Source organism: Saccopteryx leptura, chromosome 2, assembly GCF_036850995.1.
Source record: "Saccopteryx leptura isolate mSacLep1 chromosome 2, mSacLep1_pri_phased_curated, whole genome shotgun sequence".
NCBI classification, from domain to species: domain Eukaryota; kingdom Metazoa; phylum Chordata; class Mammalia; order Chiroptera; family Emballonuridae; genus Saccopteryx; species Saccopteryx leptura.
The window spans coordinates 90,890,441-90,916,583 of NC_089504.1; the positions used below are offsets into that span (position 1 = coordinate 90,890,441).

Here is a 26,143-nt window from a genome sequence, read left to right on the forward strand (position 1 = left end):
CGTTATATAGGTCCTTTACATTCTTTGTTATGTTTATTTCTAAGGTATTTTATTTTTTGTTGTTGCAATTGTGAAGGGGATTTTTTTTTTGAGTTTGTTCTCTAATGTTTCATTGTTGGCATATAGAAAGACTATGGACTTTCGTATATTAATTTTGTATCCTGCGACCTTGTTGTATTGGCTTATTGTTTCCCAGGAAGAAATACAAATGGCCAACAGATATATGAAAAGATGCTCATCTTCATTAGTTATTAGAGAAATGCAAATCAAAACTGCAATGAGATACCACCTCACACCTGTTCGATTAGCTATTATTAACAAGACAGGTAATAGCAAATGTTGGAGAGGCTGTGGAGAAAAAGGAACCCTCATTCACTGTTGGTGGGAATGTAAAGTAGTACAACCATTATGGAAGAAAGTATGGTGGTTCCTCAAAAAACTGAAAATAGAACTACCTTATGACCCAGCAATCCCTCTACTAAATATATACACCAAAAACTCAGAAACATTGATACGTAAAGACACATGCAGCCCCATGTTCATTGCAACATTGTTCACAGTGGCCAAGACATGGAAACAACCAAAAAGCCTTTCAGTAGATGAGTGGATAAAGAAGATGTGGCACATATACACTATGGAATACTACTTAGCCATAAGAAATGATAATATTGGATCATTTACAACAAAATGGTGGGATCTTGATAACATTATATGAAGTGAAATAAGTAAATCAGGAAAAACCAAGAACTGCATTATTCCATACATAGGTGGGACATAAAAACGAGACTAAAAGACATGGACAAGAGTGTGGTGGTTACTGGGCGGTGGGGAGGAGAAGGAGGGACAGGGAAAGGGGAAGGGGGAGAGGCACAATAAAACCTAGGACAATCTGACTTTGGGTGATGGGTATGCAACATATTTGAACGACAAGATAACCTGGAGATGTTTTCTTTGAACATATGTGCCCTGATTTATTGATGTCACCCTATTAAAATTAATAAAAATTAAAAAAAAATTTTAAAAGTGAATCTGGGATGTATTAGTCTCTGTTTCCCTAGCTTTTGTTTTCATAATTTTTTATGATTTCTTTTTTTTTAAGTTTTGGTTGGGTTACAAATCTTGAGGTAAGAATTAGCAAAATGGAACAAAAGTGTATCCCTTTTTCAAACACACAACTTATATTCTGGTTAAAAACACTAAAAGGAACAAGAGTAGCTGCCAGGAAGAGACGGTCACCAAAAAAGGTAAAGGTTATGCCTGACCTGTGGTGGCGCAGTGGATAAAGCGTCGACCTGGAATGCTGAGGTCGCCGGTTCAAAACCCTGGGATTACCTGGTCAAGGCACATATGGGAGTTGATGCTTCCTGCTCCTCCCCTCCTCTCTCACTCTCTCTCTCTCTCTCTCTTCCTTCTCTCCTCTCTAAAATGAATAAATAAAGTCTTAAAAAAAATTAAAAAAAAGGTAAAGGTTGTGGATAAGTTCTCAGAACCGATCTGTATTTTTTCAGATTTAAAGAAATAGTTATAAACCTGGAACAAAGAAAAGGATGCTGTATTTCTGAACTTTCTTCCATTCTTTCTTGCTATGTCAATTCCCACCATTCAGAACCTAGTAACTGGGTTTTTCTTAGGCTCCTTAAATTTTCAAGGAAAGGAGAATGCAGTCAGGAAACAAAAGATAAAAGGGACTTATTCTACATATCAGAAGTAAGCAAAATCCAGAAATGTCTTTCAGTAGTTGAACCAGGTTTGTACTCCAATAAATGCTGTTTTTATCTCCACTTATGGCAGCCAAGATTTAAGACCACTTAGTAAGAGCTGTAATTAATGTTGTATACCTTTGATAAGGAGACCATTTCCCCAAATTATATTAGCTTTAAAACAGTATTTGGAATAAAGGAAACTTCTAGAAATGTTTGACAATCACATATTTCAGGAGTATGTCTTGTATTTACAGTCACTAGAGTTTCAAACACCTCTTTGTTTGCTTGACTTAATACCCCTTCAGATTGGCAGTGATTCTGCCATTCCAGCAGAGGTAGAACTGCAGACTTTCTCAATGAACATCAGTTTGGGTTTTATAGACTCTTAGTGTTTTTGGACAGTTTCTTCTGGTTCTTCTGTTTGACTTATTCAATCCTTTTCTGTTCTTTCCCCTCCTTTTGTTATTTTTCTGATTTTTCTCCTGTAGTATTTTTTCTCAGGATCTCTAACTTCTTGAAAATGTTTTACAACGATTTTCACTCAAGCTTGGGCCTGCTTATGCACTAAAAATTCGGCAAGTTTCCATCTGTATTGAGTTTTAAGGCAGGTGCAGGAAATAAGAGGCTGCCTTGTCTGTATAGATAGAACAACTATAATAGAACTAACTATCATCAGTTTGCCTTGTTTTTGTAATCGCAATGTACTGATAATTCTTAAAGAAAATACCACTTTGAAAACATTCCTTCTTGCTGAGTTTACATGGTTCTCAGTGCTCCCTTCCCTTGGTTTGCCATTTACAATTAGTCTTCATCTTCCCCAAACATTGTTATGAATATCTACTGAGAATTTTTTAAGGAGAAGTAATTTAAATACAATCAAATGCACAACCCACAAATATTTAGCTTGACATGATCTGACAATAAAACCTTGCAACCACCATTCCATTCAAAATACAGAGCATATCAATTATCTAAAAATATTCCTCTATCTCAAATCCAATCAATTCAAATCTCCCCCCCCCCCCCCAGCCCACTAAGAAGCAACTCTTTTCTGATTATAACATCATAAATGACTTGCCAATGTTTGATACCATTTAAATGACTAGGTATGGAAAATTTTGCTTATCTTGTTTCTAAAACTCAAATTTTTTTTCTTTTTTTCTTTTCAGTGATTTTATACTTTTCTTCAGGTAGATCCAGCACATTCACTGATGTTTATTTTTAGTTAATATTTTTATTTTGGAGCTGTAGTGAATGTAATTTTTGTGTTTTATTTTGTATATTATATCTTATTCAGATAATTAATGTCACTATTTTATTCCTTAACCTAATTGAATTATTTCTTTTATATTTTTAGATAGATAAATATATATATTTTTAAATAATGCTATTTATTTGGCTTATGTCTACAATTTCTTCTTGCATAACAAAGTCTTAGAAAAACACATTAAAGTTTAAGTTCTTTAAATAGAAATTAGTTTTCATATAAGAAATATAAATAGTACCAGTCAATAATAATTGCAATATAAATATTGTTATACCAGAAACTCAGTCTTTAGTTTTAGTTTTCTTTCTTTCTCAAAAGCACTTGTATAGAATGCATAAATCAAAATAAAGTGATAAGCAAACACACACACACATCTGAGATATATATATATATATATATATATATATATATATATATATATATTTTTTTTTTTTTTTTTTTTTTTTTTTTTTTTTTTTTCCTGAAGCTGGAAACGGGGAGGCAGTCAGACTCCTGCATGCGCCCGACCGGGATCCACCTGGCACGCCCACGAGGGGGCGACGCTCTGCCCGTCCGGGCGTCGCTCTGTCTCGACCAGAGCCACTCTAGCGCCTGGGGCAGAGGCCAAGGACCCATCCCCAGCGCCCGGGCCATCTTTTGCTCCAATGGAGCCTCGGCTGCAGGAGGGGTAGAGAGAGACAGAGAGGAAGGAGAGGGGGAGGGGTGGAGAAGCAGATGGGCGCCTCTCCTGTGTGCCCTGGCCGGGAATCGAACCCAGGACTTCCGCACGCCAGGCTGACGCTCTACCACCTTGCCAACCGGCCAGGGCCTGAGATATATTTTTGCTGCATAGCCTCTGCCTCTTACAATATGAAAGATTACATTCAAGGTTCCATTGCCTTATCTATCATTGTTAGTTCATTTAGATTAAGTTTACTGGTGTTTTTTATTATTATTATTATTATTTGCTATTGTAAAACTCTGCCCCTACATAAAAAGACAAGTTTTATAACTGTTTTTAAAACATTTATATTCCAAACTTCAGTGTCATATTTTAAAAATACTTCCGCAGTGTGAAATGTATTAAATTACAATTTGATTTCTGTATATTTTTGACACATTTTAAATATACTCAGAAATCTAAAAATTGTGGTTTTCAATGTTCTCAGAAACCTTTACCAGTAAAAATGCTTTTAATTTGTATAGCTAGCAGTGTAGATCCAGTTGGAAAGCTGGTCATCTCAAGACTCAGGAGCAGCTGATGTTTCAGTTCAAGTCTGAAGGCAGGAAAATAAACTGATATATTCACATCAGAAGGGTCAGTCTTTCTGTTTTATTCAGGCCTTTAACCAACTGGAATGGGCCCACCAGAGTTATCGAGGGAAATCTGCTTTACTCAGTTGACTAATTCAAATGTTAATCCCTTACAATATCCTCTCAAACACACATAGAATAATGTTTGACCAAATACCTGGGTGCCCTGTGGTCCAGTCAAGTTGAAACATGAAATTAATCATTGCACTAGGTAATGTTAAATTTTAAAATTGAAGAGATCTCTACTATAGAACAACACAGTCTTCAGTATGCTAATATGAATTGCTTGTTTGCATAGTATGAATATTTCCAATATATTTTTATAATACAGTCCTTATATATTTTTGTAAAAGAACAATATAATGGTTCCAGTAACTGTGCTTCAAGGAGCAGTTTGGAATGTACTTACTTTCTTAGCTCTCAGAATAATGATCAGTTAATGACAAAAAATATATATGATTAGTCAAAAATTCTCTATTTCTTCTCCTTCATGAATTTCCAGATTTTTTGCACCTGCACTTACAGTAAATTACTACCTTTAATCTCCCTATCTAGTTATTCTTTTTCATGTTTAGCCAAATATATAAATATCTCTTTTTAGTTTTCAGGATTATTTATCTTATAACCAAAAAAAGTAGAATATTGGCCAGACTTCTAACCAAATAATGATTTATGTATTTATAGACTATTTGGAGATGGCCTTACCCACATGATGAATGATTTTGTTATTTTAATGTTTCCTATTAAGCCCAATATTCTGATATTTTGATATTCTGTTTACCATCCCTGGCCCCAGTGTTTTTGTTTTGTTTTTATCATGAATGATTTGATAAAATCTGGTAACAATATGGTAACATTATAGGTAAATTTCTACCAACAATTTTTTTTTCTAATCTCATGAGTGAGTCATATTAGAAACAAAATATGAATGTTTAATATAATTTAACTCTTTGTTCTATGAAAATTATTTCTTCCCTGTGAGTTTTTTAGTAGACAGTCACTATATAAGTATCTAGTGTCAAATTTTATAGTGTGTGTCATATTTGTACTTAACTGTTCGGTGTGAATTCTCTCCCTGCAATAACCACAGACAGACAAACTTTCATATCTTGTTTGCTTCCACTTCTGCATATTGGCCTCTTTTGTTAATGGAATTATATATAACTGAACTTAGAAATTATCTAGTTCAATAACATATTTTTGTGTATTTAAAAATATATTTAATATTTTATATTTGAGAAAAATAAAAACCTGTTTTTATTAAAAATTACAAAATGAAATTTACATATTTTCTTGATTGCATGAATAAACTAAAGACACTGTTTTAGCAGGTCATAGTATCAAAGCAGGAAGGGCACCTTGAGATTCTTTTAGATTATTCAGCATCAATCTTTAAGTTTTAATATTTTTGTATAGTTTTTAAATGTAAATTGTAATTGAATATAACATAAACAATTACACAAATTGATAAATTTTTATAAAGTGAGCATACCCATGTAACCAATATCCAGGTTAATAAACTAAACATTGCTGTTACCTCAGAAGTCTATACCCATTTTGCTAAAAGTATAAACCATTTCCTACTTGTTCAAAAAGTTTCCCTGGTGTTCCTTTCCCCTTACTCCTCACCATCATTTGGAAATCATAGATTCACTCTTACAACCTGGTTAACAAAGAAGAAGCTTGAGGCCACAAGAGGTTAATGCAACTTGCCAAGAAGGATGGAAAAGAGATGAAGCAAGAGCAGGAAACTAATATATATACAGGGTTGGCAAAAATAGGCTTCCAGCTGTGAGTATGCGGAACAACCCATTTTAGCTTAGTAGAGACACTTTTAGTTTCTGACCAAAGCAGACTATAACCAAACAGAGGAGTAACATAGTGAGACAGATTTTGGAAAAAGTCACTGTGTCCAAAATGTGGAGAAAAGATTGGAGGAGATAAGTGTAGAAAAGGTGAGTCAGGAAGTTTTTATGTAACTTCAGATGAGTAATGATGGTTTAGATGAAATAGCATAGTACAAACAGATGAGTAATGATGGTTTAGATGAAATAGCATAGTACAAATTGGAAAATGTGGATGGATTTGAGAGGTACTTAGGAAAATTTGACAGGATTTGGTGATTGAATGTGAAGATGACTCACAAAATGAGTCATGTTAATCAAGGACAAAGAGAAAAGGTGGAGGTGTAGATTTGAAGGAATTGGATGCTGCCTCAGAGATCTTGTGGATATGATGAGAGTCAAGTAGCTTGTCGCAAATCCTATAGGTCAGTAGTCCCCAGCCCCCGGGCTGTGGACCGGTACTGGTCTGTGGGCCATTTGGTACCAGTCCGCAGAGAAAGAATAAATAACTTACATTATTTCCGTTTTATTTATATTTAAGTCTGAACGATATTTTATTTTTAAAAAATGACCAGATTCCCGCTGTTACATTCGTCTAAGACTCACTCTTGACGCTTGTCTCAGTCACATGATACATTTATCCATCCCACCCTAAAGGCCAGTCCGTGAAAATATTTTCTGACATTAAACCAGTCCGTGGCCCAAAAAAGGTTGGGGACCGCTGCTATAGGGAATAGAACAGTGACCAAACCTAATATTTTGACCTCCTAATCACAAAAGCTCTCCATTACCCCAGAACCTCATTCTTATTTTTTTCTCATTTGTTTTCTTCTGTGCCCATCACCTACCTCTTTCCTTAGGAAAGCTTCAGAAGTAAGGTAGTGTATTTTGATGGTAGGCCCAGTAAGTGCATTTTTAAAGCTATTGTTTAGAGAAGAGAGATCACTGGAAGCTCCAACTTTTTATAGTAGAAGACTAGACTTTGAGGGTGTGTTGAGATAAAAGCATCTTTTTGAAACAATGCATGCTTTTATGTAGCCAGGCTTGTTATGGTCATAAATCCAGAAGGACAGAAAGGAAAGGAGATTCTATTTTCTCAGCTTTTTTTGTTGTTATTGTTACCTCAAGAAAGGACCATGATAATAAAGGTCTTTCTGTCTTATTATTGTGCGAATAAAAGAAATGCCAGATCATGTATTCTATCTTACACTGAGAACTATAAAACATTTATCTCAAATTTAGATGCTAATATCTGTTCCATTAATTTTATTATACATGAGCACACATGGGAAGAAAGAAACCAATTGATAAAGATCTTGAATAACAATCTTAAATGTTGTGTATTTGCTAAGGGCATCATTCACTTCTCTTACAAGTTGGGGGTCAAAAGCATCAAAGTTAAAGTTCTTAGGAAGAACTGTTGCTCATGTTTTTTCAAAAATGTCACTCTCATTTAATATGTTCTTTATAATATTTACAATTGAGAAGAACAATATGTGACATGGTACTTTTCTCCCATTCAAAATATATTAATGATACAATAATCACTAAAACAATTTCAATAGTAATAACACATTGTCTGCTTCTATATCTATCATCTATCTATCATCTATCTATCTATCTATCTATCTATCTATCTATCTATCTATCATCTATCTATCTATCTATCATCTATCTATCTGTCTATCATCTATCTATCATCTATCTATCTATCTATCTATCTATCAATCATCTATCTATCTATCTATCTATCTATCTATCTATCTATTCATCTATCTAGCTATCTAGCTATCATTTATCTATCTATTTACCTATCTATCTACCTATCATGACTTATTTTGTGTTGTGCACAACTGTATGAATGTATGTCATTAAATCTGTTTAACTTATGAGGAAAGTGAAGCACTAATAAGTTATATAACTTTGACAAAGCAACACAGATAAATTCACTATCTTAGACTAACCAGTTACATATATGTTTAAACAATTTTTCTTTATTTTATCTAAACTGCCAGAAAGACAATCATGTAAATAACATTTTATCTTTTGAGACATAATATATATTGAATTTTAGATGTAAAACATTAATTAATTGTAACCAGTTAATAGTAACTTCATTTAAGATCTGTGAGAAGCTTTTCTAAAATGACTTATTATTTAAATTATTTTTTATTTTTCAATTACAATGGACATATATTATTATATTAGTGTCAGTTGTACAACCCAGTGATTAGAAATAATGTAACTTACTAAGTGATCATCTGAAAAAATCTCATACCCATCTAACCCCATGCATCATTATTAGAATATTATTGACTATATTTTCTAAACTGTCCTTTACATCTCCATGACTATTCTGTAGCAACAAATTTGTACTTCACCCTATTCACCCATCACCCCGTACACACAATCCTTTTCCATCTGGCAACCATCAAAATGTTCTCTGTATCTATGAGTCTATTTCTGTTCTGCTTAATTTTTTATATATTTAATTATTAATAGATATGTGTTTATTGCCATATAATTCTTTAAATGTTTTGTCTTTTTTTTTTTTCTTTTTAAAGAAAAGCCTTTAACATTTCATGTAAGACTGATTTGGTCATGATGAATTTCTTTAGCATTTTCTTGTCTGGGAAGATCTTTATCTGTACTTCAATTCTAACTGGTAACTTTGGCAAGTATAGTAATCTTGGTTGTAGGTTCTTGCTTTTCATCACTAAATATTTCTTGCCAACCCTTCTGGTCTGAAAATTTTCTGTTGGGAAATTAGCTGACAGTCTTATGGGAGCTCCCTTGTAGGTACCTAACTGCTCTTCTCATGCTGCTTTTGAAATTCTCTCTTTGTCTTTAACCTTTGCATTTTAATTATTATATCTCTGGGTGTAGAGCTCTTTGGGTGCATCTTTTTGAGACTTGCTATGTTTTCTAGACTTATATGTCTATTTTAATTACCAGATTAGGGAAGTTTGCTGTTATTATTTTTTCAAATAGGTTTTTAATTTCTTATCAAATTTTGAATGATCCCTTTTTTTTATCATGAACAGATATTTTATCTTGTCAAATAATTTTTTCTTTTTTGATGTGATCATATGATTTCTATTTTTATGGTCTACTAATGTGGCCTATATTAAAGGTTTGCACCTCACAGGTATATCCCACCTAATCACGGTGTTTTATACCTTTAATGTACTCTTAAATTCGGAATCAAATAGTTTGTTGATATTTTTGAATCTACATTCATCAAGGATATTGGTGAACAGTTTTCTTATAGTGTACTTTTTAAACTCTGATATCAAGATAATGCTGCCTTTGTACAATGAGTTTGAAGTTGTTTAACTTTCTAAAATTTTTGGAAGAATCTGGGAAGAAATGGCATTAATTCTTTAAAGTTTTGGTAGAATTTACCACTGAAATAATGTAATCCTTTCTGTATTGAGAGATTTTTTTTATTATTGATTCAATCACTTTATTTATTATTAGTTTTTTGATATTCTCAATTTTCTCATGGGTCAATTTTTATAGATTGTATATTTCTAGAAATTTATTATTTTTTCTAAGTTATATAATTTGCTGGCATATAGTTGTTTATATTAATAGTTATCTTTTAATCCTTTTTATTTCTGTGGTATTAGTTGTAATGTATCCATTTTATTTCTGATTTTAATTTTTTGTCTGGTCTTTTATTCTTAGTCTAGCTCTTATTTTCATTGATCTTTTTATTGCATTTTCTGTCTCTATTTTTTTTTACTGCTGCTCTGATATTTATTTTTGTCCTTCTCTTAGCTGTGGGTTTAGTTCCTTTTTACTTTCAAGTTCCTTGGGATATAAAGTTAAGTCATTTATTTCAAGTAAAGGTAATGCAAAATCTGCTCTTATATTTTCACAAGAATACATGATAATGAGGCTGCAGTTTTATTTCTTTTTTTATTATTAAATTTAATGCAGTGACATTGATAAATCAGGGTACATATGTTGAGAGAAAACATTTCTAGATTATTTTGACATTTGATTGTGCTGTATACCCCTCACCCAAAGTCAAATTGTCTTTTGTCACCTTCTATATGGTTTTCTTTGTGCCCCTCCCCTCCCCCACCCCCTCTCTCTTTCCTCGCCCTATCCCCCCTCCCCATACCCCCTCACCCCCATTGCCATCACATTCTTTTTCATGTCTCTGAGTCTCATTTTTATGCCCCATCTATATATGGATTCATATAGTTCTTAGTTTTTTCTGATTTACTTATTTCACTCCATATAATGTTATCAAGGTCCATCCATGTTATTGTAAATGATCTGATGTCAGCATTTCTTATGGCTGAGTAGTATTCCCTAGTATATATGTACCAAAGCTTTTTAATCCACTCGTCCTCTGACGGACACTGGGCTGTTTCCAGATCTTCGCTATTGTGAACAATGCTGCCACAAACATGGGGGTGCATTTCTCCTTTTGGAGCCGTTCTATGGTGTTCTTGGGGTATATTCCTAAAAGTGGGATAGCTGAGTCAAAAGGCAGTTCGATTTTCAGGTTTTTGAGGAGTCTCCATACTGTTTTCCACAGTGGCTGCACCAGTCTGCATTCCCACCAGCAGTGCAGGAGGGTTCCCTTTTCTCCACATCCTCGCCAGCACTTATTCTGTGTTGTTTTGTTGATGAGCGCCATTCTGGCTAGTGTGAGGTGATATCTCACCGACAGCTCTGGGGGAATATATTTGCTGATTTATCTCCATGGGGAAGTGAAATAAAAGACAGGATACACAAATGGGACTATATCAAACTAAAAAGCTTTTGCACAGCTAAAGACAATAAGAACAGAATAAAAAGACAAACTACACAATGGGAGAACATATTTGACAATACATCTGATAAGCGGTTAATAACCAAAATTTATAAAGAACTTGTAAATCTCAACACCAGGAAGACAAACAATCCAATCAAAAAATGGGAAAAAGAAATGAATGGACACTTTTCCAAAGAGGACATACAGATGGCCAATAGGCATATGAAAAAATGCTCAACATCACTAATCATTAGAGAAATGCAAATTAAAACCCCAATGAGATATCACTTCACGCCAGCCAGAATGGTGCAGTTTTATTTCTAAGAGATGAAGCACTGCATTGACATCCATTCAGTTTCTCTAGTGATAGGGCTGAAAAAGACTTCTCACACAAGTGGGTAATAGAAAATATGAATAAGATTTAATAGCTTTGTAACAGAATGATATTCTTTTTCTAGCAATATCCAAAATTGTGACAATGATTGCATTTTATGTTTGGACACAAGAATGACATCTGAAGATAAATTTGTAAGTTATTTTTTTCTTAATGATTAGGAAGCAGAACTTAATATCTTCCATGGGTAGGTTATTGAGCCAGAGGTTATCTTTACAGAGATCCTCATTGTCACGGTAAAAATGATCAAAATTTTGAAGTCTTAAATGTTGACTTTTTATATTAATATGAATTTCTAATTGATGTTTTCAGCAATCAAAAAGTCTTGGAACATCTTCTCCCAGTATGCTACATTTCCAAAGAGCAAGTTTCTTTTTAAATGAATCCCTCTTATTTTTTTTTTCTTTTTGTATTGTATTTTTCTTTCTGAAGTGAGAAGTGGAGAGGCAAAGAGACAGACTCCCCCATGCACCTGACTGAGATCCAACTGGCATGCCCACTAGCAGGTGATGCTCTGCCCATCTGGGGCATTGCTCTGTCTCAACTGGAGACATTTTATCGATAGCACCTGAGGCGGAGGCCATGGAGCCATCCTCAGCACTCAGGCCAACTTTGCTCTAGTGAAACCTTGGCTTTGGAAGGCAAAGAGAAAGATACAGAGAAAGGAGAGGGGAAAGGGTGGTGTTGGGCAAATGAGTTTGTAAAATTTGTGTTTTTTGAGTTTGCTCACTTTTTTTGTTAAAAATGGTGCTGGGAAGTGCCAGGTATGTGATCTGTGAAATTGCTAATTTCCTTCCTGCTTGGGAAAGGTCATTGTCTTGCTAATGTGTGTTGGAAGAGAGAGAAGCCATGTTGAAAAAGAGTGAGTGCAGATGGGAACAGAGATGAGGGGCTTTGGGATTGGTGAAGCCTTTGATTCTAGGAAAAACCAGAGAAGATTCTCCTAGTTGTGGAACCAGATAATGTGTAAGTAGGTTTGTGAGCTCTGAATGAATGAAGAGGGAAGTTTTTTTCCCGTGTGTTTCTTGTTGGCCGGTGTGAGACTTTAATAAAGGAATGACCCACCATGCTTTGGTTCCACTGTTTCTTTACTGTCTGCCCAAATCCAATGGAAACCTGCACCTGCATGGCTGTGACAGCTACAGCTACTGGCTATACAGGTGGAGAAGCAAATGGGTGCTTCTCTTGTGTGCCTTGGCCAAGAATCAAACCCAGGACTTCCACATGCCGTGCTGATGCTCTACCACTGAGCCAGCTGACCACAACCCCCTGTTATTTCTTAATGTAAAAATGTTTTTGTTAATCCCTGAAGAGAAATATTTAGTTCATTGAAGAGGCTAAATATATCTATCATATATGTGAACCTAGCCATCTATTCTTCTTCCAACGAAAGCTCTATTAATGCAGAGTTTTGTTCTTGCAAAAACTGTTTCACTTCTCTGAGTATGAAAAAGCATGAAGGAATCCTTCCTCTTGAGAGCCTCCTCATTTCTGTATAGAGAGGTAGTGTTGGTATTGTGATCTGTGCTTTCACATAGTGTTGTGAACATTCTGGAGTTCAAACCTCGACTACAAATATTATTAACAATCTTCATTGCATCATTCACCGCTGTGTTCAATTCAGGGGAAAGTTTATTTGCAACTGTATGCTTCCAGTGAATCATATAGTGTGTGGACATTTGGGATGTGAAATATGTTTTTTTTTTCGCACCAACCTGTGAATGATGTCCAGTGATGCTTGCAGCACCATCCATACACTCTCTGACCCACTTTCCCCAGTCATAGCCCTTCACTTGAAAATGCTCATTAAGACATTAAATATCTCTGAACTAGTGGTTTGACCAGGTACATTAAGACTGCAGAATAGTTCTTCCCTAAAGTCATTTTTGTTCATATATCTCATGAAGCAAAGTAAAAAATATGGTTACTCATGCAATTTGATTCATCAAGTTGAATGGCAAAACACTTCAATTTCTTTATCACCTCTACAATTTGCTGTTCAATATTTTTGGCCATATCAACAATTCTTCTCTGAATAGTATTGTCTAAAAGTGGTGTAGTCTTAAGTCTTGTGTGGCTTGTAGGCCCAAAATTTCCTGAGTGACATCTAAAATGCAAGGCTTTATTAATTTTTCAACAGTGGTGAATGATTTATTTTACTTTTGATAAAGGGCATCTAAATTCAATACTCAAATCAGTAGTTTGTCACTTGTCATCATTTTCTTCATTTGAATTTTCTTATTTTTTATTTCATTGTGTAATCATTCAAAAAAATCCAGTGGCTTCTCAATAAGATTGTTATGCTTTAAATGCAAATGCTGCAAATGATGAGTACATTTGGAAAGTTTCATTGCATGATTTGACAGAAATTTAGAGAGTACTACACACAAGGGCTGTGGTGATAATTTACTACCAGGTGGGTGCTACAGTAAAACCATTTTAAATACTCCTTATCATCCTTCATAATAAAATTTACTTTTTCTTTTGTTTTTTTTTTTTCCAAAGCAAGAAGCAGGGGGTGGCAGACAGACTCCCACATGCGCCCAACCAAAATCCACCTGGCATGCCCACTAGGGGGCGATGTTCTGCCCTTCTGGGCCATTGCTCTGCTGCAACTGGAGCCATTCTAGCACCTGAGGCCAGAGGCCATGGAGCTGTCCTCAGCATCCAGGCCAGTTTTGCTCCCATGGAGCCTTGGCTGAGGGAAGGGAAGAGAAAAATAGAAAGAAAGGAGAGGGGGTAGAGTGAAGAAGCAGATTGGCGCTTCTCCTGTGTACCCTGGCCAGGAATCAAACCCAGAACTTCTACAAGTTGGGCTGACTCTCTACCGATAAGCCAACCGGCCAGGGCCAAAATTTACTTTTTTTATTTTTAGTTTCTGTTTCACCCTTCAAATTATTAACACATTTATTTTTCATTGTTTTTTTTTTTTTAATTTGAAGCACTAGTGCATAGTTTACCTTTGGTGTCACCAATACTTTTCTTTTGACTATTGCTTTTGCTTTGAAAGGTGAAAATATTTTTCTTTCCATTTTGTAGAGTATAGAATTTACAGCACAATGACACTGAAACACATGGTAATTTATTTACAAACAATATGGATGTGCTCTAAATAGGCAAGTACTTACATATTATTTGTGCAGATGTTAAAATAATGTACTACTGAGAGAAGGAGAGTGGAAATGAAAACACAACAGATGAAGCTTTATTTTACTGGACATAATAGTGCCACAAGACACAGGCTGGTGCTTGATATCTCTGATCTCCACATGTACAATGCATTGAATACTATATGTTTGTCCAAATGTGTTGGGCAAATAAGTTTGTAAAATATTATGTTATGTTTCCTCACATAGTTTGCATTGGGGGTTGGGCAGCATCAGGTATATGTGGGTCTGTGAAATTACGAATTACCTTTCTGCTTGGGAAGGGCCATTGTTTTGCTGTTTGCTGCAGGAGAGGTTTTTCCCCCCAGAAAGTTTTTAAAAGGAGAGAGAAGGAGAAGAGGCAAACAAGAGAACCGTGTCTTGCAGAGTGAGAGTGGAGAGAATGCAGAGAGCTGAAGAAGCCATATTAGCAGAGAGGGAGTGAAAGTGTGCAGATGGGGAATCAGAGATGAGAGACTTTGTGAGCTCTGCTCAGACTGGTGAGGCCTTTGATTCTAGGAGAAACTGGAGAAGTTACTCCTGATTGTGGAACCGGAGAATATGCCAGTGGCTTTGGGAGCCCTGTGTGTTTTCTTGTTGGCTTTTGTGAGACTTAAGGAATGGCCCACCATTTTTTGTCTCCACTGTTTCTTTACCGTCTGCCCGAATTCAATGGAAACCTGCACCTGCATGGCCACAATGGCTGTGACTACTGACCCTACAAAATGTTCTTTGTTTATTACATATGATTTGTAAATGCTCTTCATGGTGGAAAAGGTTGTTGTAATGAGCCTACACATTCCAAAGATATCTAAGCAACCTCACTAGTATTTTCATTGATAATACAGATTGATAAGTAGCAATAACTCTGAGCATAAGTGAATTTGACTAAGATAATTAGGTCTATAATCTTCAAACAATATCAAAGTGGTTAACTCTTTCGCAGACTGGCACAAAATTTCTGGTGGACTGGCACCAGTACATGGACCAGCAGTTGAAGAACACTAGAATAGCCTATTGCACCTAGGTTATAAACCTGTGTAGCATGTTACTATACAAACAACAGAAGAGCAAATCAAACACAAGAGGAAATTATGTTATCAAGAGATGTGCTAAACAGGAGATGTATGAGGCCTGTGTTACAAGGTGTGGGAGAAAAAAAAAATTTTTTCTTCTAAATTCTTCTGGTGTAATAATTTGTTTTTCTCCTACTAATATGTCTGATGTTCATTTAATTAACTTTAATAACATGCATCTGTCCTGTATACATGGAAGAGACCCAGGAAAACTGAGCAACTCACCAATAAGATAGAATCTATTACTTTAAATATTTCAGCTAGACACAAATAAGTAGTAATTGGAGATGGGGAGTCAGAAATGGGAGGTTACCTGTAAAAGCACAGCAAACAAGGGTAAGATTGTTATGCAGTTTTATGTCCAAGACATTCCCTTTGATAACATTCTCTAGATATTTAAATATTCTCCTCTTTCTAGTACCAGGACAGCAACACTATTAAAAAATAAAAATTTCCCTTATAAATGTAAATGTCCTCTACAAAGGGTAATGTCTACTTGGTTTTCAGAGCTTCTCCCATGTCTCTTTTAAAATTAATCAACACAAAATAATATTCCAAAGAGCTATATTTTGGGATAGCAAACTGTTCCTCTTCAAAAACATGCTATTTTACAGCAACTTTCTATAAGCAGAGCAAGTACACACTAAAATAACAATAAAAAATATAGTATAGTAAATACATATGCCAGTAAAGTCATTATCATTATCATCATTTTATATATACATAATTTTAAATGATTGGCTGCGCAGTAGATATATCAACCCATCATCACCAAAAACATGAGTTATGTGTGGTACTATGATGTAACAATGGCTATTTGATAGGAATTTTTCAGCTTCATTATATTCTTATGGCACTGTTATATATGTCGACTAAAATATTGTTATGTGGTGAATGACTAGAAGTTTTATGTGCACAACATTATAATTTGACAAATGTATATACTACATTGTGCTCACCCACAAAACGTCTAGATTCCATCTGCTACCTCTTTCTTTCTGATAACCACTGATCTGTTGTCTGCCTCTGAATTTTTGTTTGTTTATTTTCAGTCCTTATTTTTATATTTCACACATCAGTGAAATCCTATTTTATATATCCAATTCTGAGTTAGTTCACAGCATTATACAATCAAGATTCATTCATATTTGACAAATGGCAGGGTTACTATACACCTTTTTATGACTGAGTAGTATTTCTGTGTGTGTGTGTGTGTGTATCACATCTTATTTATTCATTCAATTGTTCATGGACATTTAAGTTGTTTCCATATCATGGTATTTAAAAAAGAACTGCAACAAGTGTAAGGGTGTGTACATCTTTTTTAGTTAGTGTTTTTGTGTCCTTCAGATAAATACCTGAAGTAGAATAGCTAAATCAAATTGTAGCTCTATTCCATTTTTCTTTTTTTACAAATCCCTATGCCGTTTTGCATACAATATTTTCATCATCTTTTCTACACATTCTTTCCAACAATTTTTGGTTTTATGTTTTTGATGATAGCCATTCTAACAGGTGTGAACTGACAATAATTATGGTTTTGTTTGGCTTTCCCTAATAATTGGTAATGTTGAACATGTTTTTATGTGCTTGTTAGCCATCTGTATGTCTTCTTTGGAAAAATATCTATTTAAATCTTTGCCCATATTTTTAATTGGGTTATTTTGTTGTTGTTGAGATGTATGAGTTCTTTATATATTTTAAATATTAATCACTTATCAGATGCATGATTGAAAAATCTTTTTTTCCATTTAATTGGTTGCTTTTTTGTTTTGTTGTTTTCTTTGCCGTGCAGACACTTTTAAGTTCGATGTAGTCCCACTTATTTATTTTTGTTTCTTTTCGTGTTGGAGTCAAATTCACAAATATTTCACTAAGACTGATGTTAAAGAGATAACTTTGATATTTTTTCTATCTATTTTACAGTTTCAGTTCTCATGTTCAAAGTATTTTATCCATTTTAGGTTAATTTTACATATTATATAAGAACAATAATCGTCTAGTTTCTTTTGCATGTGGCTCCCCAATTTTCCCAACATCATTTATTGAAGAGAATTTTAATTCATTGCACATTCTTTTTTTTAAAAAAATTAATTTATGGCTTTGGCCAGTTGGTTCAGTGAATAGAGCATCTTCCCAGGGTATGGATGCCCCAGATTCAATTCCCTGTCAGGGCTCACAAGAGAAGTATCCTTCTGCTTCTCTCTTCAATCCTCTCTCCCTTCTCTCCCTCTTCCCGTCCGTCAGCCAGTGGCTCAATTGGTTTAAGTGTTGGCCCTAGGTACTGAGGATAGTTTGACTGGTTCAGTGTGTGATGCTTCAGGAACTAAAAATAGCTCAGTTTAATAGAATATCAGCCCCAGATGGGATTGCTGGGTGGATCCCAGTCCATGTGCACCTGGAGTCAATCTCACTATCTCTCCTCCTCTCACTTAAAAAAATAATTTATTAATTGACCTTTAGAAAGAGAGGAGGGGAGGGAGAGAAAGAGAGAGACAGGAACATTGATCTGTTATTGTATGTGCTCTGACCAGAGATTGGACCCATAAACTTTGTGTATGAAGATGATGCTCAATCAATCTATCCAACCAGGATACGATTGTATGTTCTTGATCTTTTTACTGTAACCTAGTTGTCCATATGTGTATGAGTATATCTCTAGTTTTTCAATTTTGTTACATTGAAACATGTTTCCTTTTCTCTACTGTTGACATATTGTTCTTGTTATTATAGCTTTACAGTAAAGTTAGAAATCAATGTAAAACCTCTAGCATTCTTTTTTTCAAGATTGCTGGCTTTTTGAGGTCTTTTGTAGGTCCATAAAAATATAGAATTTTTTTTCTACTTCTGTGACAATGTCTTTGGGAGATTGATAAAGGATTGTATTGAATCTGTAGATAACTTTAGGAAATATGGTCATTTTGACAATGTTAACTATCCCAATCTTTGAGTGAAATATTATTCTATTTCTTTGTGTTTAATTCAATTCTATAATTTTTTTATTTTTGAAAATTTTAAAATAATAGTTTACATTTAATATTATTTTCTATTAGTTTCCAATGTACATATATAATTGTTACCCAATCATATACTTTACAAAGTGTTCTCTCTGATATTTCCAGTACCCAGCAGGCACTATATATAGTTATTACAGTATTACTGACTGCATTTTATATGCTGTACTTTAAATCCTCATGAATATTCTGTAACTTTTAATTTGTAATTCTCAATACCTTCACTTATTTAACCATGTCTTCAGCAACCCTTCCCTCTGGGAAACACGAGAGTGTTCTCTTTATATTTATATGAGTCTATGTTTGTTTTGTTGGTTCATTTATATTGTTCTTTAGGTTCCACATATAAGTGAAGTCATGTGGTACTTGTTTTTTTCTGACTGACTTATTTCACTAAGTATAATAACCTCTAAGTCCCACCATGTCATTGTAATGGTATGATTTTGTTCTATTTAATAGCCAACGAATATTTCATTGTATATATGTTTTTTAATCCACTCATCTATTGTTGAACACTTGAGCTGGTTCCAAATCTTGGCTATATTAAGTAATGCTGCAATAGCCATAGGGTTGTATACATACTCTTAATCTAGTCTTTTATGTTTCTTCAGATATATTACCAGAAGAGAAATTGATAGGTCATAAGGAAGTTCCATTTTTAAAATTTTTGAGGAACTTCCATATTATTTTTCATAGTGTATACAACTATGTTCCTACTAACAATGCATAATGTACCAACAGTCCTTTTCTTCATATTCTTGCCAACACTTGTTGTTTAGGATTTATGATTATAGCCATCCTGACAGGTGTGAGGTAATCTCTTACTGTGGTTTTAATTTGCATTTTGCTGTTGATTAGTAAGCATTTTTATATGTCTATTAACCATCTGCATATACTCTTTGAAGAAGTGTCTATTAAAGTCATTTGCCCACTTTTTAATTGCAATTTGATTTTTTGGGGGTTGTGTGAGCTCTTTGGACATTAACTCCTTATCAAATGCATTAGTGGCAAATATGTTCTCTTATTCAAAAGATTATTTTTGTATTCTGTTGATGGTTTTCTTTGTGGTGTAAAACTTTTAGTACAAATAGTCCCATTTATGTATTTTTTGTTTGTTTTCCTCATCTGAGGAGACTATTTTATTTTATTTTGTTACAGAGACAGAGAGAGAGTCAGAGAGAGGGACAGATAGGGACAGACAGGAACGCAGAGATATGAGAAGCATCAATCATCAGTTTTTCATTGCAACACCTTAGTTTTTCATTGATTGCTTTCTCATATGTGCCTTGACCACGGGCCTTCAACAGACCAAGTAACCTCTTGCTCAAGCCAGCGACTTTGGGTTCAAGCTGGTGAGCTTTGCTCAAACTAGATGAGCCTGCACTCAAGCTGGTGACGTCGGGGTCTCAAACCTGGGTCTTCCACATCCCATTCTGATGCTCTGTCCACTGCGCCACTGCCTGGTCAGGCCTGAGGAGATATATCTATATCTATATAATCTATATCTATATCTATATCTATATCTATATCTATATCTATATCTATATAGATATCCTTGTCTTATTCCTAATCTTAGAGGAAAGCTTTCAGTTTTTCACTGAGTATAATAATATCTGTGGCTTTGTCATATATAGCCTTTATTATAAGATGTAGTTTTCTTCTGGGCTCATTTTATTAAAATTTTTCATCAAAAATGGATGTTGAATTCTGTCAGATGCTTTTATTGCCTTTATTTAGATGATCATTTTTTTTTCCTTCGGTGTTGTTAATGTGGTGTATTACATCAGTGGCTTTGCACATGTTAAATTATTCTTGAATCCCTGAAATAATATCACTTGGTAATGGTGTATGATTCTTTTAATTTATGGTTGTATTTAGTTGGCTATAATTCTTAAGAATTTTTGCATTGCTTTTCATCAGAGTTATTGGTTTATAATTTACTTTTTTATATGTTTTCCTTGTTTGGTTTTGGTATGCTAGCTTCATAAAATACATTAGAAAACATTCCATCCTCTTTAGTTTTTTTGAAAGAGTCTGAAACTAATAAGATTAAACTTTCTTTAAATACTTGGTAAAATTTCCAGTGAAGCCATCTAGAAATGCCCTTCAGATTTGTTGAAAGTTTTTGGTTACTGTTTTAGTTTCCATTGGACCACTGCCTGGTCAGGCTTAGCTATTATTTTTTAAATAAACTTTCTGCTCTCTTCTCCTTCTCTATTCCCATTATAGCCATTAGATCTGCCTTTCTTTTTGTGATACAATGTCATTGTAATTTTTCATGGCACTTGATGAATTGTTCCTTTGGCCATATATTTGAAGTAGCAAATACCTTTCTGAGTTACCTTTAGTTATATTTCAGAGCTTTGATTTCCATTCTCCACTGCCTGTCCCAGTGATGGCACCAGTATCTTTGTTGTTGCTGCTTGTGCCTCTGAGGTTATGGATGTCTTGCTCTGTCATTGTCACTGAGTCACATATGCCACCAAACTTTCTGGGGCCTTTGGTTCCAGGAATCACCATGGTGGTAACTACTGCCACCACTGCCATGGAGCCTTGTGCACAAGCTTTGTTCTCCTGGTTCCACAAACTCTACAAAATTTAATCTACCCATCTTCAGATATATAGACATGTAGATCTCTCAGAGATCCCAGTGTGCAATGTAAAAAATCCCATGTTGAACCATGAATGCCCTAATGGTTGTAGCTTAAAGGATAGAATCAAAATGAACAACTCATACCACCAAAATGCTGTATTAAATTTAAGATAAGTTTTGTATGCAGATTTCATTACTATAGATTTAAAAAGTTTATCTAGCTCCAAGGATAAAAAGGAAACAAATTTTTATTGAGTGTCTAATAGTGGTCAGTTCCTGTGTATAACATTTTTCAGTTACAATTAGTGAGGTAGGAAAAATATTTTAGTATTTACAAATATGAAAACTATGAGCCCTGGCCTGTTGGCTCAGTGGTAGAGCATTGGTCCACCATGTGGAAGTCCCAGGTTCGAGTCCTGGTCAGGGCACATAGGAAAAGCATCTATGTGCTTCTCCACCCCTCTCCCTCTCACTTCTCTCTCTCTTCCTTTCCTGCAGCCATGGCTCGATTGGAGCAAATTGGCCCCAGGTGCTGAGAATGGCTCCATGGCCTCCACCTCAGGAGCTAAGAAGAGCTTAGTTGAGCGGCAAAGAGTTGCCCCCGATGGGCAGAGCATCACCCCTTGTGGGCTTGCTGGGTAGATCCCAATCGGGGAGCATGCTGGAGTCTTGTCTCTGCCTCCCTCCTCTCATTGAATTAAAACAAACAAACAAAAAAAAACCCATGATTAAAATATTTTCTCAAGCTCACACAGTAATTAAATGATAGATACAATATTCAATCACAAGTTTATATGACTAAAAATTTATACTTTTCTTGGCTTTCATACTTCCCTATTATTAAATATTTTTATGGTGTTCTACCTCTCAGTGGAGATACCGTGTTTTCTCGTTACTCAATGACTCATTTAAAGAAAAATAAAGGTTGAACTTTTAATCACTGATTCATTCATTTATTCAAGAAAGAACTTCTGGGTGTCTGTTATGCTTTGTACACTGCTTCTTTCAGCTGGTTGCTTAGAATACAAAATGAATAAACTTTTTTCATCATAGACACATTAGTCACAGCAGCTGGCCTAATTTTGACTTGAGTGATTCCATTTTCATATGCTTAAACCTTTCTTCTCAGGAAAGAAACTGATTAAATATGACAATTTAACTTTTGATTTTTTTTTTTTTTGCAGCTAAGCTTCTGTTTTGCACTCTCTTAGAGATGTATTAAAGCATATTAAAGCAAAGGGAAAATTTCAACTGCTTTAACCTTCAAGAATACATCAAAATCTAAATTTATCTGAGACTATGCTGTATGTATTTAAGTTCACCAGCCTGTATATTTAACATTTAGCTGAATATTTTAATGCTGTAATAGTCTTATCAAAATACATAGAAATAATTACATTTTGTTGTTATCAAAAAAGTAGCAATACTCATTTTATAAATTCTTCTTGGCTATCTTTTAAGAAAAAGAAGTTACACAGGACATGTAATTATACTTCTAAATGTGAAAGCATAAAGCACCAGATTCTGAATGTTACAACACTGAATAGTTGCTTGGGAAAGCTTCGTTGAATATATTTATTAAATATGGACATTACAGTATGAATCTTCTGAGAAATAAAAACCTTGCATATTTAATTTCAATTGTGATCAACCTTTAATAAAAGAAATAAGTGTCATAAATATATTTTGTTAAAATTCCAGACAGGAAGATGGTGCAATGGAAGCAGAGATGTTAGATTTTTACAAATCTTCACATAAAAACTAACAGAAGAATTGGATAGAAAAAAAAATCCTGGACACTATTGACAACAAAAATAGGTGCTAAAGTATCCAACAAAACCTCAAAATGCAAACAGGTATAAACAAATTATTAAGATCTATAAGACCTGGTTGCTATTTATGCTTGTGTGAAAAAGAGAGTCAAGTAACAAGAAATTTAAAAAACCTAAGAACCGAAGAATCTCAAAAATCCAACACTTATATTCCTTAGAAAAAACAGCAGCATAAAAGCACAAGATTTATACAGAAAAGTAAAATTATCATGAGATATTTAAGACTTACACATTTACTCTACAGTGAAATGGAGTAGCATTTAAAGTACATATGAAAAGATATGAGCCAAGCTTTTCCTTTTCATCACAATTGATGATTGGGTAAAACCTTTGTGGTTATTGCCTACTACATTCCTCAGTGCATGCCAGATACCTGTGTAAATCTTAATTGGGATGGAAAGCCCAAGTCCTTATAAAATTTCAAAACTGACCCATAAGGACATCTCTCCAGGGAAGAAAGAATTATGGAAATGAAATCAAAATTGAGTTGGACAGGGACAATAGAGAGAAAGGAGAGAAAAATTCTAGATAACTGTGTAAGAGAGAAACAGCCAATAAATCTCAGAAAGCAAGCTACCATATTGTTAAAGCATAAAAGAGTACAAGAAGCTTTGTGAAGTTAATATGCTAACTTAAATTATACTTCTTTGTAAATTTTCAGTAAACTCAATTCATGTAAAAATGAACAATACAAAATTATTAAGGTGAAATACCATGTATTATTAGTATAAAATATTTTTAAAATAGACTAAGGAAAAGAAAAATATACTTCCAAAAAAATGCATGCCAGAAAAGCATGTGTACATAATATTAAAAATCTAATGCATAAATATATTGAAAACTTTTGAAAGACAAGAAAAAATATAAATAAAAAAAAGATGATAGAACTTAAGAAGGAATCAGAAATCTTAAAAATTATAAGAAAATTATATAAGAAGCATAGAACAAATAAAGAACATAATGACTCAGTAGGAATTGATAGCAAAAAAATATGGAAAGTTGATAGTTTAATAAGAAAAAAAGAGGTGAAAATATTGTGGACAGTAGCAGTTAGTTGTTGAAGGCAAGTGAAGAAAATCTAATACTAGTATCTATAGAAGGGCATCAAACCTGAGCAATAAAATGTATTAAAACTATATTTAAATGACATAAATGATATATTAAAACTGTAATTCATAAAACTCTTGGAATTTTTTACAAGTTTTAAATGTCTTTTTTAAAAGATAAGACAAAATACCTGAAATTATTAACTTATAATGACCAATCAATATTGTAAAAATATTGAACTTTATATAAAAAATTATATCTACTCAATCAAAAAGCACAATACTTATATAAAAAAATCAATTAGATTTTCTTCATTTTTAATCTACTTTTAATTTTTTTTAATTTTTATTATTTTAATTTATTGTGTTTACATGGATTCAAGTGGCCCACTAAATATGACTCCCCCATCCCCCACCTGTGTCCCTTTTTTTACCCCCTTTGCCTCTTCCCCTTAACTCCCTCCCCCTTCCCTCTAGAATTTCCTGTCTTGTTATCTGTAGCTATGTGGTATGTATATATAATTTCACTAATCCCTTCACCTTCTCTGATCCCCTCCCCTTATCCCCCTTCCCTCTGACTGCTGTCCTTATGGTCCCTGCAACCCTGCCTCTGCCTCTATTCCGTTCCTCAGTTCACTTTGTTCATTAGATTCCACATATAAGTGAGATCATATGATATTTGTCTTTCTCTGCCTGGCTTATTTCACTTAACATAATAATCTCCAGATCCATCTATGCTTTCACAAAAGGTAAGATTTCCTTCTTTTTCATGGCCGTGTAGTATTCCATTGTGAATATGTATCACTGCTTTTTAATCCACTTATCCACTGATGAACACTCTGGCTATTTCCTGATCTTGGCTATTGTAAACATAGGGATGCATATCTTCTTTTGAATCAGTGGTTTGGTATTCTGAGGATATATTCCTAAAAGTGGGATTGCTAGGTCAAAAGGCAGTTTCATTTTTAATTTTTTGAGGAAACCCCATACAGTTCTCCACAGTGGCTGCACCAGTCTGCATTCCCACCAGCAGTGCAGGAGGGCTTTTTCTCTACTCCCTCACCAGTGCTTATTGTGTGTTATTTTGTTAATGTGTGCCATTCTGACAGGTGTGAGGTAGTATCTCACCAATGGGATACTTCAAAGATATAGAAAAAATGTTCCAAAAATTTATATGGAACCAAAAAAGAACACGAATAGCCTCAGCAATCTTGAAAATGAAGAATAAAGTGGGAGGTATCACACTTCCCAATATCAAGTTATACTACAAGGCCATTGTACTCAAAACAGCTTGGTACTGACATAAGACCAGGCATACAGATCAATGGAACAGAACAGAGAACCTAGACATAAACCCAAGTCTTTATGGTCAATTGATATGTGACAAAGGAGGTAAGAGCATACAATGGAGTAAAGGCAGTCTCTTTAATAAATGATGTTGGGAAAATTGGACAGGTGCATGCAAAAAAATGAAACTAGACCACCAGCTTACACTATTCACAAAAGTAAACTCAAAATGGATAAGAGAATTAAATGTAAGTCATGAAACCATAAACATCTTGGAAGAAAACATAGGCAGTAAATTAGAGTTTCAATAGATATTTAAGGTGGCTATGCCTTATGCTATAGAAAAAGTGGATAACATATTTAAGTATTCAAGACAAGAAAATTTTAAACAAGAATTTCCTACACAGGAAAGCTGATCTTCACTTCTAAAGATTGCAAAGTATTAGTAGTATGAACATATTAATATAGTGCTGTTTCCATGAATCTTTTCTAAGTCATCTAGTCTATAATTTGTGCAATAAGAATTACTAGAAAAATATTGATTTAAAGACTAGTGGTAAGAAATTTATAAAAGTATACCTCAAAGATGTTTTGGTTCTAGACTAATGTAATAAAGCAAGTATCACAATAAATTGAGTAGTAATCTTTTTTGCTGGTGGAGTATCTTGTTTTCCATTTGTAAAATATGCAGCACCTGTGAATTGCAATAAGATGAACTATGCCTGTGTGTAGTTATCTATATAACTAAGATAACATCATAAACAAATAACTTATACCATTAGGCTATATGATTTGGTAGCATAGACACAGTAGAAACATAAAAATTAGAAAATGACATGGAGAAATCATATACGAATGATTTTTCAGACTCCTT

The 26,143-nt window shown here is 34.1% G+C and overlaps 1 non-coding gene across 1 annotated transcript; it reads left to right on the plus strand.

The window, feature by feature from the left end:
• Positions 1–21,456: 21,456 nt before the first annotated feature.
• TRNAG-ACC (transfer RNA glycine (anticodon ACC)) lies at positions 21,457–21,532 on the plus strand. The gene has a single exon. It is a non-coding gene; the product is annotated as a tRNA-Gly (tRNA).
• Positions 21,533–26,143: the final 4,611 nt, after the last annotated feature.